Source organism: Scyliorhinus torazame, chromosome 14 (genome assembly GCF_047496885.1).
Source record: "Scyliorhinus torazame isolate Kashiwa2021f chromosome 14, sScyTor2.1, whole genome shotgun sequence".
Lineage (NCBI taxonomy): Eukaryota > Metazoa > Chordata > Chondrichthyes > Carcharhiniformes > Scyliorhinidae > Scyliorhinus > Scyliorhinus torazame.
The window spans coordinates 145,071,615-145,088,585 of record NC_092720.1 but is presented as its reverse complement, the minus strand read 5'-3'; the positions used below and the strand labels follow the sequence as shown (position 1 = coordinate 145,088,585).

The 16,971-nt window shown below is 51.1% G+C and overlaps 1 protein-coding gene across 6 annotated transcripts in view; it reads right to left on the bottom strand.

The window, feature by feature from the left end:
- LOC140390084 (solute carrier organic anion transporter family member 2A1-like) overlaps positions 1–16,971 on the bottom strand; it is a 578,748-nt gene that overhangs the window by 493,166 nt on the left and 68,611 nt on the right. The gene's annotated exons all lie outside the window — the stretch shown is intronic.

Below are 16,971 nucleotides of genomic sequence, written 5' to 3'. Positions count from 1 at the left end.
GAGGCAAAGTAATAGAAAGGGTACTGAGGGATAGGATTTCTTAGCATCTGGAAAGACACTGCTTGATTAGGGATAGTCAGCACGGATTTGTGAGGGGTAGGTCTTGCCTCACAAGTCTTCTTTGAGGAGGTGACCAAGCACGTGGATGAAGGTAAAGCAGTCGATGTAGTGTACATGGATTTTAGTAAGGCATTTGATAAGGTTCCCCATGGTAGACTTATGCAAAAAGTAAGGAGGCATGGGATAGTGGAAAATTTGGCCAGTTGGATAACAAACTGGCGAACCGATAGAAGTCAGAGAGTGGTGGTGGATGGCAAATATTCAGCCTGGAGCCCAGTTACCAGTGGCATACCGCAGGGATCAGTTCTGGGTCCTCTGCCGTTTGCGATTTCCATTAATGACTTGGATGAGGGAGTTGAAGGGTGGGTCAGTGCATATGCAGATGATACAAAGATTGGCGGAGTTGTAGATAGTGAGGAGGGCTGTTGTCGGCTGCAAAGAGACATAGAAAGGATGCAGAGCTGGGCTGAGAAGTGGCAGATGGAGTTTAACCCTGAAAAGTGTGAGGTTGTCCATTTTGGAAGGACAAAAATGAATGGGGAATACAGGGTTAACGGTAGGGTTCTTGGCAATGTGGAGGAGCAGAGAGATCTTGGGGTCTATGTTCATAGATCTTTGAAAGTTGGCACTCAAGTGGATAGAGCTGTGAAGAAGGCCTATGGTGTGCAAGCGTTCATTAGTAGAGGTGATGATGCAGCTGGACAAAACCTTGGTAAGGCCACATTTGGAGTAGTGTGTGCAGTTCTGGTCGCCTCATTTTAGGAAGGATGTGGAAGCTTTGGAGAAGATGCAAAGGAGATTTACCAGGATGTTGCCTGGAATGGAGAGTAGGTCTTATGAGGAAAGGTTGAGGGTGCTAGGCCTTTTCTCATTAGAATAGAGAAGGATGAGGGGTGACTTGACAGAGGTTTATCAGATGATCAGGGGAATAGATAGAGTAGACAGAGACTTTTTCCCCGGGTAGAACAAACCATTACAACAGGACATAAATTTAAGGTGAATGGTGGAAGATATAGGGGGGATATCAGAGGTAGGTTCTTTACCCAGAGAGTAGTGGGGGCATGGAATGCACTGCCTGTGGAAGTAGTTGAGTCGGAAACATTAGGGACCTTCAAGCGACTACTGGATAGGTGCATGGATTACGGTAGAATGATGGGCTGTAGATTAATTTGTTCTTAATCTAGGACAAAAGTTCGGCACAACATTGTGGGCCGAAGGGCCTGTTCTGTGCTGTATTTTCTATGTTCTATGTTCACCCGATTGCACGCCCCAATTTTGGCATCAGGCCCGAGATTCTCACCCAGCTTCTTTCCTACTGTTACCAAACTCCTGAATGGCCCTCTGATTGATTGAACTGATCTCTCCATGCATCTCCTCTATTCCTCTCCATATGCTTTACCCGATGTCTGTGGCTATGTATTTACATCATGTATTTATCGTACGTCCTATGTTTTTCAGGTATGGGACGATCAGTCTGGACTGTACGCAGAACAATACTCTGTACCTTGGTACATACGACAATGGATCAAATCCAAATCTCTTATCAGAGTCATGGAGTGCCTCAGCTTTGAGTTTCTTGTGGCAGTGTTTCTTTTGCCATCGCTGCTTTGGGGCTTATATCAAACAGAAAACAGAAGGGATTAGGTGGTGGTCCATCCAGCAGTTATTAGTTCCTGTCATGCCACACCTCCTTGCAGGCCCTCACTCAGACAACAACATCGTTGAGCAGGAACCAGGGCTTGGAGCGAGGATGTGTCTTTGTACTTATTTCTGTGACCGATCAGGTGTTGGTTATGGCAAGGCTATGATCTCGGCACTTTGTTACAGGTTGCCGATGGTGTTGGTGTTGATTTCCTTCCAAACCCTTCCCATTTGATCATTTCATGTCTGATCCTTGATCCGAGAAAGAAGGTATCTCTCCATCACCATTTCTGACACTGCACATGGTTCCCTCCCAGCCCAGTTTTGCCATCCTTCCTCATAGTGATACTATCCCGCTCTGACATTAACCTTCATGTGATGTCAACCTTAGTGACCTTAGTCACCAGATCCTTGAATATTGTTAGGGAGATGTGTTTATATCTTAACTACAAGTGTGTGATGGGAAAGTTTATAACCCTTATTCCTCAAGGGACGACAATGAGTGAGGGCAGCTCATGAGTACCGGCACTCTAGCATCATTTGGCTCTTCTCAGTGTTGATGTCCCAACTCAAGACATGCACGGGAGGAGGAGATCCCTCGCCTGGTCTGCATCTCATTCACGGCAGTGATTGTATCATTAGGAGACGGTGAAATCATTAAGCCTTGTCTCACATCACTGCAGTTCTTCGCTGGAAAGTTCAAAGAGTGAGCACATTAACAGGTCGCCCCTGAGATTATGTCCTCATGTTAGGAAATAGTGAGAATTTAAACAATTTATATTTGCATAAATTTAAGCTTAATTTGTATTTCTGTGTTTGAGTATGAAGGGGTAAAACTTCATAGAATCCCCACAATGCAGAAAGAGGCCATTTGGCCTATGGATTCTGCACCAACCCTCCGAAAGAGCACTTCCATCGAGCCCTGCCCAATCCCCTAACCTAACCTGCACATCCCTGGACATTAAGGAGCAATTTAGCATGGCCAATTCACCTAACCTGCACATCTTTGGGCTATGGGAGGAAACCGGAGCACCCGGAGGAAACTAACGCAGAAACGGGGAGAACGTGCAAACGCCACACCGACAGTCACTCAAGGCCGGGATCGAATCTGGGACCCTGGCACTGTGAGTCAGCAGTGCTAATCACTGTGCCATCATGCTGCCCCGAAACATGTTGAACAAATATGCTTGCATGTCTCTCATTCAGTTTTACATTAAAAACGTAGCCTGCATTTTAATTAAGGAATGTAAAAGCAATTACAGCTTTGAAAAAAGCTAAGCTGTTGCTTGGCGATGAGAGGCCCACATTAAGAAGCGGAAGCAGGATTCAGGAACCAGGTGACCCACAGGAACTGCCAGGATAACAGGACAATAAAGTCAGGGGGAGACGGCAATGCTCAGAAGCCAAAGAACAGAAAGTTCCAGAAACTAGGAAATGAAAAGAGTCCCAGTAAGACTGAAGAGTAGCACGGTGGTGCAGTGGTTAGAACTGCTGCCTCACAGTGCCAGGGACCTGGGGCGAAATTCTCCGACCCCCCGCCGGGTCAGAGAATCCCCGGGGGCTGGCGTGAATCCCTCCCCCGCCGGTTGCCGAAGTCTCCGGCACCAGATATTCGGCGGGGGCGGGAATCGCGCCGCGCCGGTTGGCGGGCCCCCCGCTCGATTCTCCGGCCCGGATGGGCCAAAGTTCAGCCTCTAAAATGCCTGTCCCGCTGGCGTAAATTAAATCACCTACCTTACCGGCAGGACAAGGCGGCGCGGGCAAGCTCCGGGATCCTGGGGGGGTGCCCCCACGGTGGCCTGGCCCGCGATCGGGGCCCACCGATCCGCGGGCGGGCCTGTGCCGTGGGGGCACTCGTTTCCTTCCGCCTCCGCCACGGTCTCCACCATGGCGGAGGCGGAAGAGACTCCCTCCACTGCGCATGCGCGGGAATGCTGTCAGCAGCCGCTGACGCTCCTGCGCATGCGCCGCCCGAAGATGTCATTTCTGCGCCAGCTGGCGGGGCACCATAGGCCTTTTCCGCCAGCTGGCGGGGTGGAAATTCGTCCGCCGCCGGCCTAGCTCCTCAATGTTGGGGCTCGGCCCCCAAAGATGCGGAGCATTCCGCACCTTTGGGGCGGCGCGATGCCCGTCTGATTTGCGCCGTTTTGGGCGACAGTCGGCGGACATCGCGCCGTTTCCGGAGAATTTCGCCCCTGGTTTCAATTCCGACCTTGGGTGACTGTCTGTCTGGACTTTTGACATTCTCCCAGTGTCTGCACGGGTTTCCTCCCACATCCCAAAGATGTGCAGGTTAGGTGGATTGGCCATTCTAAATTGTCCCAAAGTGTCCAAATATCTTCAGGTTAGGTGGGGTAACGGGGATAGGGTGGGGTAACAGGGAGAGGACGGGGGAATGGGCCCAGGTAGTATGCTCTTTCAGAGGGTCGGTCGATGGGCTGAATGGCCTCCTTATGTATGGTAGCAATTCTATGGTTCTATGAAGTCAAAGGGACAAAGATTTGGGGCTGGATTCTCCGCAGCCCCGCGCCAAAATTTTGTTTGGCGCGGGGACAGAGATTAGATGTTTACGAGGGAATCATGCCTGGCACTACTCCAGCAATTCTCTGGTCTCTGGAGAATCGCTCAGGTGCGGATTACGCAGTGCTGCTGGAGGGCCCTTGACAGAGGCCTCCCCCAGCGATTCTCCGGGCAAAACAGTCTGAGTTCCCGACGGCGTGGTTCTAACCACGTATTGCCAGTCGGGAATCTCGGGTGGCGGCTGCGCTCAGTGCACGGCCGCCCTGGCAGGTAAATTGAGCACGGGGGGGGCGGGGGGGGGGGGGGCTCATGGGCGGCCGGGGCAGAAATCGGGCGGCTCGGATCCGCGGGCGCGTGCCATTTCGGGGGGTGGGGGGCCTACATTGTCGATGTCAGTCCTCGGTCCGAGCCCACCATGGAGCACGGCGCGACTGCTGCAGGCTGCCGCGTGCGCATGCGCAGACTCCCGAACGGAAGTGCGGGGACCCGTATCCGCTGCCAGAAGCACTCCGGGGCCCTGCCAGCCCTCTTAAGGTAGGAGGCAGGAGAATTGCTCTTGACTTTTTAAAGGAAAGTCAAGAGTGAAACACCAGCGTTTTTAAGCCGGCGTGGGGACATAGCCCCATTATTGGAGAATCCAGACCTTGGAATCTGAACAAGGTCCTGTTCACTGAGGTTAAAGAAAGGGACAGCGAGAGGTTTCCAGGTAAAGCCAGAGCTCCAGTGAGTTCAATTGTCTCAGTGTGAGAACCATCTTGGGAAATTTTATGAGAAATCTACAGAAGGTGTTTTAGGTGGTGCCTGTCTGGCCACATTTCGCCTATTGGTTTACATGGACTGTGTCCTTACCGAGAACATTATAATAAAAAATAGATTTTGTAACTTGTGTTACAAATCTGTAAAAATATAGCCGGGGTTAAGGAGAAATGTATTAGAGTTCATTTTTCTTGCTTAACATACATTTTATTCTTTTGTTAAAGGCTAATCAACAATCCTGTACTCTGTTCATCCACATCTCTGAACAAAAAATAAAAGTTACAATTCACCAGGCTGGGATTATAGTGAGCCATGAGACCAGAATGTGCAAGAAGAAATGCTGGACTCAGAGATTCTTTGACAACCTGAGATGACAGGCAATGACTTTGAGGGTCAGGGGAGATGTGTCCAGATGACCTCATTGAATTTTACACTTGCTGGAATGTGTCAGCTATTAAAGTATCACAGGAACGTCTCCCACATTTAAGGGGCGTCTTGACAAATCCATCAATAGGATGGGACTATCATTGAATTTACAGTGCAGAAGAAGGCCATTCGGCCCATTGAGTCTGCACCGGCCCTTGGGGAGAGCACCCTACCTTACCCCACACTTCCACCCTATCCCCATAACCCAGTAACCCCACCTAACCTTTTTGGAAACTAAGGGCTAAATTGCCAATCCACCTACTTTCCACATCATTGGACTGTGGGAGGAAACCAGAGCCACCCAGAGGAAACCCACACAAAATTGGGAGAACGAGCAAACTCCGCACAGACAGTGATCCAAGCCGGGAATCGAACCTGGGTCCTTGGAGTTGTGAAGCAAGGGTGCTAACCACTGTGCTACCATGCCGCCCCTAGAGGGCTACGGACCTCGGAAGTGTAGGTTGGTGCAGACTTGAAGGTGCCAGCCTTGTTCCAGACACACTGGCACATACAGTGAGGTCAGAAAGATGGCATTCCAGAAATGTGACATCTGGGAATCCTCTATTGCGAAACAATGATGGGATTCCAGATATGGTGCAGCTGTGCCCCCTTCACTATGGCCCTCATTCATCAAGGCGGCATTCCTGCCTTAAAATCTGTCAATGTTGCGAGTTTGATGTGAAGCTAGTGAGTTCTGTTTATCCCTTTAACAACACGGAATTAAATAAAAGAACAAAGAACAAAGAAAAGTACAGCACAGGAACAGGCCCTTCGGCTCTCCAAACCTGCGCCGATCATGATGCATGTCTAACCTAAAACCTTCCAGACTTCCGGGTTCCATATCCCTCTATTCCCACCCGATTCATGTATTGTCAAGACGCCCCTTAAAAGTCACTATCATATCTGCTTCCACCACCTCCTCCGGCAGCGAGTTCCAGATACCTACTGCCCTCTGTGTAAATGAACCTCCCTCGCACATCTCCTCTAAACTTTGCCCCTCGCACCTTAAACCTATGTCCCTCGTGATTGACTCTTCCATCCTGGGAAATGCTCTGACTATCCACTCTGTCCATGCCCCTCATAATTTTGTAGACTCACCCCTTAACCTCCGTCATTCCAGTGATAAAAAAAACAAGTTTTTCCAAACTTTCCCCATAGCTAATGCCCTCCATACCAGGCAACATCCTGGTAAACCTCCTCTGTACCTGCCCCAAAGCCTCCACATCCTTCTGGCAGTGTGGTGATCAGAATTGAACACTATATTTCAAGTGTGGCCTAACTAAGGTTCCACACAGCTGCAGCATGAATTGGCAATTTTTGTACTCAATGTCCCAGCTGATGAAGACAAGCATGCCATATACCTTCTTGACTACTTTCTCCACCTGCGTTGCCACTTTCAGTGATCTTTGGGCCTGTACAGCCAGATCCCTCTGCCTGTACTCTTCACTGTATATTTCCCACTTGTATTGGACCTTCCAAAATGCATTACCTCTCATTTTTCCAGTTTAAACTCCATCTACCCAAGTCTCCATCTGCCAAACGATCTATATCCTGCTGTATCCTCTGACATTCCTCATCGCTATCTGCAATTCCACCAATCTTTGTGCAGTTTGCAACTTACTAATCAGGCCAGTTACATTTATATATACTACAAACAGCAAAGGTCCTCACACTGATCCCTGCAGAACACCACTAGTCACAGCCCTCCATTCAGAAAAGGACCCTTCCACTGCTAGCCTCTGCTTCTATGACTGAGTCAGTTCTGTATCCATCTTGCCATGATTGGCTTTCAGTTGCTTGCTGGGTCTCTCTCCTTTCAAACTGACCTGCACAATATACATTAATGATCTGGAAGAAGGAACTAAAGGCACCGTTTCTAAGTTTGCAGATGATACAAAGATCTATAGAGGGACAGGTAGTATTGAGGAAGCAAGGGGGCTGCAGGAGGATTTGGACAAGCTAGGAGAGTGGGCAATGAAGGGGCAAATGAAATACAATGTGCAAAAGTGTGAGGTTATGCACTTTGGAAGAAGACATTTAGGCATAGACTATTTTCTAAATGGGGAAATGCTTAGGAAATCAGAAGCACAAAGTGACTGGGGAGTCCTTGTTCACGATTCTCTTAAGGTTAATGTGCAGGTTCAGTCAGCAGTTAAGAAGGTGTGGTAGTATGCATTAGGGGTCATGTGGGACTGTGAAGCCGTGATGTCATTGGCTGACAGATCCCGGGTCCTGGTTGGCTGTTGACCTCTAGCTCCGCCCTGAAGGCGGAGTATAAGAACCAGGAGTTCTCCCCCACAGGCCAGTCTGTTACTGAACTGCGGGGAACAAGTCACGCTTAATAAAGCCTCATCGACTTCATCTCTATTCGTCTCTCGTGAGTCTTTGTGCGCTACAATTTATTAAGCGTGCTTAAAGGACTATGGAGCTCAGGATCATCCCGGAATGCCTGAGGATCAGCCCCCACGCAGTGAACTCAGCAGCAGTTTTCAAACACTGGCAGACTTGTCTTGAGGCCTACCTCAGAACGGCCCCCGGCCGGGTCACAGAAGACCAGAAACTACAGGTCCTGCACTCGAGGGTAAGCCCGGAAATTTTCCCTCTCATCGAAGACGCAGAGGATTTCCAGACGGCGTTCGCAGCACTAAAGAGCATCTATGTTCGCCCAGTGAACCAGATCTACGCACGCTACCAACTCGCAACGAGACGGAGAATCGATAGATGAATTCTACGCCGCGCTACTAATTTTGGGACGGGCCTGCAGCTGCCCGCCGGTAAACGCGATGGAACACACGGACATGTTAATGCGTGATGCTTTTGTGGCTGGTATGAACTCTTCCCAAATCCGCCAAAGACTTTTAGAAAAAGAGTCGCTAGGACTCTCAGAGGCACGGGCCCTTGCAGCCTCCCTGGATGTGGCCGCGCGAAACGCCCGCGCCTACGGCCCCGACCGCGCGGCAGCCCCTGGGGCTCCGTGGACCCCCGTCGAGACAAACCCCCCCCTCCCCCCACCCCACAGGCTTGCGCGGTTCAGACGCCAAGTCATCCCGGGGGAGCCCGCTGCTATTTCTGCGGCCAGGCAAAACACCCCCGGCAGCGTTGCCCGGCCCGCGCAGCGATTTGTAAGAGCTGCGGGAAAAAGGGCCATTTCGCGGCTGGGTGCCGGTCCCGGGAGGTCGCCGCTGTCCCCGGAGAACAAGGAGTCCTGCGCGCTTCTAACACTCCCCAACCCCCCCAGCGCCCCATGTACGACCCGCAGGCGCAACCAGTTTGGGTCCCGGCCACCGCTGTCCCCGGAGAACAAGGTGTCCTGCGCGTTTCTAACACTCCCCAACCCCCCCAGCGCCCCATGTGCGACCTGCAGGCGCCGCCATTTTGGGTCCCGGCCACCACGAGGGGAGGAGGGGCGCCGCCATCTTGGGACCCCCCCAGACCTGTGCGACGCATGGGGACGGCCATTTTGTCCACCCCCGCCGCCATCTTGTGACCCCCCCCAGCCATTTGCGATGCATGGGGGTGGCCATTTTGTTCACCCCGCCGCCACCTTGGACGGCAACAACGGACCCCAGTGTCGACGGCTCCACGGGGTTCGAGGAAGACGCTCAAGCACTACGATCACGTCCGGCCTCAATGACGCTGGACCAAGCACGACCCGGACACTCCAGACGACGACAACAACGGTGCTGATGAACGGGCACGAGACACCATGCCTGGTCGACTCCGGGGGCACAGAAAGCTTCATCCACCCCGACACGGTAAGACGCTGTTTTTTGACCATCCGTCCCAGTGCGCAAAAGATTTCCCTAGCTGCAGGATCCCACTCCGTGCAGATTAAAGGCTTCTGCATAGTGACCCTAACGGTGCAAGGGAGGGAGTTTAAAAACTACAGGCTCTACGTCCTTCCCCAACTCTGCGCGCCCACATGACTGGGATTAGACTTCCAGTGCAATCTGCAGAGCCTGACCTTCCAATTCGGCGGCCCAATATCCCCACTCACTATCTGCGGCCTCGCAACCCTCAAGGTTGAGCCCCCATCCTTGTTTGCAAACCTCACCCCGGATTGCAAACCCGTCGACACTAGGAGCAGACGGTACAGCGCCCAGGACCGGACATTCATTCGGTCCGAAGTCCAGCGGCTACTGAAGGAAGGCATAATCCAGGCCAGCAATAGTCCCTGGAGAGCACAGGTGGTAGTAGTAAAGACAGGGGAGAAGCAAAGGATAGTCATAGACTATAGCCAGACCATCAACAGGTACACACAACTAGATGCGTACCCTCTCCCCCGCATATCCAACATGGTCAATCGGATTGCCCAATATAAGGTCTTCTCCACCGTGGACCTCAAGTCCGCCTACCATCAGCTCCCCATCCGCCCAAGTGACCGCAAGTACACAGCCTTCGAGGCAGACGGGCGATTATACCACTTCCTAAGGGTCCCATTTGGCGTCACAAACGGGGTCTTGGTCTTCCAACGAGAGATGGACCGAATGGTTGATCAACACGGGTTGCAGGCCACGTTCCCGTACCTCGACAACGTAACCATCTGCGGCCACGATCAGCAGGACCACGACGCCAACCTCCAAAAATTCCTCCAGACCGCTAAAGCCTTGAACCTCACATACAACGAGGAAAAGTGCGTTTTTAGCACAAACCGGCTAGCCATCTTGGGATATGTAGTGCGCAATGGGATAATAGGCCCCGACCCCGAACGCATGCGCCCCCTCATGGAATTTCCCCTCCCTCACTGCTCAAAAGCCCTAAAACGCTGCCTGGGGTTCTTTTCATATTACGCCCAGTGGGTCCCCCAGTACGCAGACAAGGCCCGCCCCCTAATACAGACCACGACCTTCCCTCTGTCGACAGAGGCTTGCCAGGCCTTCAGCCGCATCAAAGCGGATATCGCAAAGGCCTCGATGCGCGCCATCGACGAGTCCCTCCCCTTCCATGTCGAGAGCGACGCCTCCGATGTAGCTCTAGCGGCCACCCTTAACCAAGCGGGCAGGCCCGTGGCCTTTTTCTCCCGAACCCTCCACGCTTCAGAAATCCGCCACTCCTCAGTGGAAAAGGAAGCCCAAGCCATAGTAGAAGCTGTGCGACATTGGAGGCATTTCCTGGCCAGCAGGAGATTCACTCTCCTCACGGACCAACGGTCGGTAGCCTTCATGTTCGATAATGCACAGCGGGGCAAAATTAAAAACAACAAGATCTTAAGGTGGAGGATCGAGCTCTCCACCTTCAACTATGAGATCCTGTACCGTCCCGGAAAGCTGAACGAGCCGTCCGATGCCCTATCCCGCGGCACATGTGCTAACGCACAAATTAACCGCCTCCAAACCCTCCACGAGGACCTCTGCCACCCGGGGGTCACTCGGTTCTACCACTTTATAAAGTCCCGCAACCTCCCCTACTCTGTGCAGGAGGACGTACAGTCACAAGGAACTGCCACATCTGCGCAGAGTGCAAACCGCACTTTTTCAGGCCGGATGGTGCGCACCTGATCAAGGCTTCCCGTCCCTTTGAACGCCTTAGTCTGGATTTCAAAGGGCCCCCCCCTCCACCAACCGCAACACATACTTCCTGAACTCCCGTTTCCCCTTCGCCATCCCCTGCCCTGACATGACAGCGGCCACAGTCATTAAAGCCCTTAACACCATATTCACACTGTTCGGTTGCCCCGCATACGTCCACAGCGACAGGGGGTCCTCCTTCATGAGTGACGAGCTGCGCCAGTTCCTGCTCAGCAAGGGGATAGCCTCGAGCAGGACGACCAGCTACAACCCCCGGGGGAACGGGCAAGTAGAGAGGGAGAACGGCACGGTCTGGAAGACCGTCCTACTGGCCCTACGGTCCAGGGACCTCCCAGTTTCACGGTGGCAGGAGGTCCTCCCGGACGCTCTCCACTCCATCCGGTCGCTACTGTGTACTAGCACTAACCAAACGCCTCATGAGCGCCTCCTTGTCTTCCCCAGGAAGTCCTCCTCTGGAACGTCGCTGCCGACCTGGCTGGCGGTCCCAGGACCCATCTTGCTCCGAAAACATGTGCGGGCGCACAAGTCGGACCCGTTGGTCGAGAGGGTTCGCCTCCTCCACGCGAACCCGCAGTACGCTTACGTGGAGTACCCCGACGGCCGACAGGACACGGTCTCCCTGCGAGATCTGGCGCCCACCGGCAACACGCACACCCCCCCCCCGACACAAATCACCCCCTCCCTGCCACCAGCGCACCCCGCGAGCGCCCCCTTCCCGGGAGGATCGGTCCTCCTCCCAGGTCCGACCAGAAGTGAAGCTGAAGCAGAAACCGTAAGGCTCCCGGAGACGACAACACTGGAACAAGCACCACCACCGGGTGATCGACAAGGACGACCAGACCGCCCGACCGACTCGTGGCATCGATGTAACACTACAATGTTGTGGACTTTAACGAGAACTTTTTCTTTTTCCCCCTTACGACTACTGTAAATAGTTCAACACAAAAAAACCTCTGTACATACTGTGATGACATGCAAAAGTTTTCCTCCCAGGGCCAGCCTTGTAAACCCCTACCACCATGCGAAGCACCACCCCGCCGGGTTCATTTTTAACAAGGGGTGAATGTGGTAGTATGCATTAGGGGTCATGTGGGACTGTGAAGCCGTGATGTCATTGGCTGACAGATCCCGGGTCCTGGTTGGCCGTTGACCTCTAGCTCCGCCCTGAAGGTGGAGTATAAGAACCAGGAGTTCTCCCCCGCAGGCCAGTCTGTTACTGAACTGCGGGGAACAAGTCACGCTTAATAAAGCCTCATAGATTTCATAGAATTTACAGTGCAGAAGGAGGCCATTCGGCCCATCGAGTCTGCGCCGGCTCTTGGAAAGAGCACCCTATCCGAGGTCCACACCTCTACCCTATCCCCATAACCCAGTAACCCCACCCAACACTAATGGCAATTTTGGACACTAAGGGCAATTTATCATGGCCAATCCACCTAACCTGCACATCTTTGGACTGTGGGAGGAAACCGGAGCACCCGGAGGAAACCCACGCACACACGGGGAGGATGTGCAGACTCCGCACAGACAGTGACCCAAGCCGGAATCGAACCTGGGACCCTGGAGCTGTGAAGCAATTGTGCTATCCACAAGGCTACCGTGCTGCCCATTTTTTTTAAAAAAAATTTTGTGCAAACACTGCACATACAGTCACCCGAGGCCGGAATTGAAACCGGGTCCCTGGCATTGTGAGGCAGCAGTGCTAACCACTGTGGCCACCGTGGCACCCCCTTTGTACAGTTGTTTTAGGCTTGCCCCAACTCGCGAGTACTCCTGTCGCAAATGGCAGATGGGTGTAGGTTCTGAGTTCCAGTTGAGAATCTGGGTTGAAACTACCTTGCCGTGCTGGAGGTGCCGTCTATTGGCAGAGCTGGTAAATCAGTTTGCCTCATCAGGTGGGCATAAAAGATTGCCTGGCACTCTTTGTATGGATTCCGAAATATAATAATCTTTATTATTGTCACTCGTAGGCTTACATTAACACTGCAATGAAGTTACTGTAAAAAACCCTAGTCGCCACATTCCGGCGCCTGTTCGGGTGCACAGAGGGAGAATTCAGAATGTCTAATTCACCGAAAAACATCTTTCAGGACTTCTTGGAGGAAATCGGAGCACCCGGAGGAAGCCCACTCAGCCATGGGGAGAACGCGCAGACACCGCACAGACAGTGACCCAAGCCAAGAATCGAACCTGGGATCTGGGCGCTGTGAAGCAACAGTGCTAACCACTGTGCTACCATGTCGCCCATATGCTGATCATTTATCCCTCAACCAAAGTCACTAAAACAGGCAGGTAATTCATGCCTTTCACACTGTGAAAGCTTTCAATACACTCCCACCAAGAGGTGGGTTGTTTCCACTTGTGAGAAAGAGCAGTGACCGCCAATATAAGATAGTTCCCAAGAAAACCAACAGGGAATTCAGAAGAAACCACTTTACGCAGAGAGCGGGGAGAGTGTGGAACTCACTCCCACAGGGAGAGCTTTGGACACAATGATGGAACAATACAACAGTTACAGCACAGAAAAAGAACATTCGGCCCATCGAGTCGGTGCTGGCAATTTAACCAATTCCAGTCCCTTTCCCCCAAAACTCTGCAGATTAGCAGAGGATAAATTAAATTGAGAGGAAAAAGCTTGATCTGAGGGAAAAGAAGGGATCATCGACTTCATCTCTATTCGTCTCTCGTGAGTCTTTGTGCGCTACAGAAGGCAAATGCAATGTTATCATTCATGTCAAGAGGGCTAGAATACAAGACCAGGGATGTACTTCTGCGGCTGTATAAGACCCCATTTGGAGTATTGTGAGCAGTTTTGGGCCCCGTATCTAAGGATGGATGTGCTGGCCTTGGAAAGGGTCCAGAGGAGGTTCACAAGAATGATCCCTGGAATGAAGAACTTGTCGTATGAGGAACGGTTGAGGACTCTGGGTCTGTACTCATTGGAGTTTAGAAGGATGAGGGGGATCTTATTGAAGCTCACGGGATACTGCGAGGCCTGGATAAAGTGGACGTGGAGAGGATGTTTCCACTTGTAGAAAAAGCGAGAACCAGAGGACACATCTCAGACTAAAGGGACGATCCTTTAAAACAGAGATGAGGAGGAATTTCTTCAGCAAGAGGGTGGTGAATCTGTGGAACTCTTTGCCGTAGAAGGCTGTGGAGGCCAAATCACTGAGTGTCTTTAAGACAGAGATAGATAGGTTCTTGATTAATAAGGGGATCAGGGGTTATGGGAGAAGGCAGGAGAATGTGGATGATAAAAATATCAGCCATGATTGAATGGCAGAGCAGACCCGATGGACCGAGTGGCCTAATTTTGCTCCTATGTCTTATGGTCTTATGACCTAGATCCTATCAACTGTAGCAGCACTAACAAGGTGTTCTGTGCACCATAATCCAGCACAGCAGACCTCACACACTGCCCCATTCTCCTCCCATTTAAAGCCAATGTTACTTTTATTTTTGCCGGACGCCATTGCTCTGGGACCTCAAGACATTTTCTTCAGAACCGAGTTCGCCGCTCCCTCCCTTATTGGCCGTGTGCCTCAAATTTTACTCAAACCTCACAATGTCAAAATAGAACTAACTACCTCCTTTTATACTCCAGCCTTCCCCAATAATACTGAACTCTGCCGCTGTGGTGGATATTCTTACGTGAGCCCCCCATGCCCTATAGCTGTGAAGTGCCCATGCTCCATGTGGACTTCTACCCACCCCATATAGAGGCTGAGCGCATCATTATCTCCCAAGGTTAACCCCTTCATGAGGAAGTCACATACCACTCACCCCCATCCCACCCTTAAGAATGTCTTCCCTATTTACAGGTTGCAGATGCCTCAGTCACCATCACCATTCCGTCTGCAGTGCAGTACAGAGACCGCCAACCCAGGGTCAGCGACTTTAAGACAGCTCTGAAAACCAAGCTGAACTTTTAGCCTGTTGAGTACACAGCTCTTGCACCGCACCCCCCTCCCCCGCCACCCCAACACCGTCTGTAGCTCGCATACACCATGCTGCCAATGATTGTTCCTGTTGAATGTTAAATTCCCACTGCTCTTCTAGACTGTCACCATCTCTGACTTCAGACTGTGAGATTAAAATAGTCCCTCGACTGCCTGCCCTGCTCTCTTAACTCTGGTCAAACTTCGGTCCATTGGTGAGTGTTTTAGCTCAGTGCTGTTCAGACGGACAACAGTGTCAGGCACTGGGAGCAAAAGACCCCTGCACTCCCCAACCACAGGCTCAATACTGATCAGAGTCTGAAAATGGAGTTGTCTGAGGGCAGCAGCACAGTGCTGTCCTTGAGGACAACGTCGGCATTGAGCAGGAGGGGGCCAACCACACAGCCCCAGCAGAGTGACATTGTATGCAACGCAGCATTATAGCAGGTAGGCTCTGGATGTTGTCCTCACCTCGTGGTCCGGAATGAGCTGAGGTCTGACTTGTGCACAGCACTCATTTTCAAACGGGTTTGAGGCTGACCTAGTTTCCCGCTGGTGTGACATAGGACTGGAAGGAGTGAGACAATTCCGGTGAGATGCTGGTTTAATGAACATTCATGAGATGTAAATTAATGCAATTGAAATGCATGCCACCAGGCAATGGGAAAACCGAGCTACCGGCCATTCGGGGAATTGCAAACTGTTTTTACATGGCGGGTTTCCGACTTTTTGGCTCTCACTAGATTCTCCACTCATGCCTGCACTAAATCTGTCAAAGGCAGGATGGGAGAATTCTTTTCATAGAGTTAACCTACTGGAGACTATGAAGAGTTCATTTAGAATACCAAACAGTATTCGACACCCTACAAGAATAAACAGGAAAACTGGACATTTTGCTGTTCAGATCCAATCAACCAGTTCCTTCGTTTAACTCAAGCTTCTGTACAACCCCTGGTGAGAGGCACCAATTAAAATATGTTAATTAGAGTGATATTTCAAACTAATTTTCAAATTTAATGTTGCTTTGACAGTTTCCAGAAATTTGCCAGTGAAAACAAGGTGAGAACATTCAACCACTGAGGCGATGAATTAAACTGTTACAAATACTCAGTGCAAAAGGGTCATCTGGACTCGAAGCGTGAGCTCTTTTCTCTCCCTACAGATGCTGCCAGATCTGCTGAGATTTTCCAGCATTTTCTCTTTGGTTTCAGATTCCATCATCCGCAGTAATTTGCTTGTACGCAGTAGACACAGTTGCTTCTGTGACACCCTGGGCGAGTGCACAATCAGTTCCAGCTCCACAGGCCAAATCCCAACGTAAGTGAATTCGTAATATTTGTGTGTTTTCCTGAGATTCTTCATCCCTGACTACTCCAATGAGTTACAGGCACCAGATTTATAAGTAAACATGAACAAGCTGTTTATAACAAGAGTAAAGTTGGACATATAAGGAAATAATTGGCACTGCAGTCTACGAGTCTATCTGATCCCAAAACCCTGTCCCACCCTCGATCCAGACACACACAAGACAGACAGTAAGGGGAGGGGAAGAATTAAAACAACAGGAATTGAAGGGAAAAGTTTTAGAGGCATCTTCGCTGCTGCGGTTGCGGCCTCTGGGAAATAAATTTATTCAAGAGATTCAGGTTAACGGAGTTCCATCCTTCGACCACCGAATGGAGTTTTACACAGGAGATTCAGATCGATGCAGTTGTGACCTTTGACCACCAGATAGAGCTCCCGTCTCCCTGAGAAACTACTGTAGCTTCACACCTGATGAATCACTGATTTTACCCTTTGCCTGATTTCAATGGGGAAACTCCACCATATTACGGATAGTGTCTTAATTTTTCGCTCTTCTCAGCCTTCCAGAGAGAGGAAGGTAACAGGCCTGGTAGATACCCGATTGCTGTCTGTGTCTTTTCACTGGGAAAATCTTCACAGATCTGGCTAGAATTTAAACTGCCTGGCAAAGAGAGAGAGTGAGAGAGAGAGAATCTTCCAACTGTTTTCTAGCTGGGCTTCTTATCATAGAATTTACAGTGCAGAAGGAGGCCATTTGGCCCATCGACTCTGCACCGGCCCTTGGAAAGAGCACC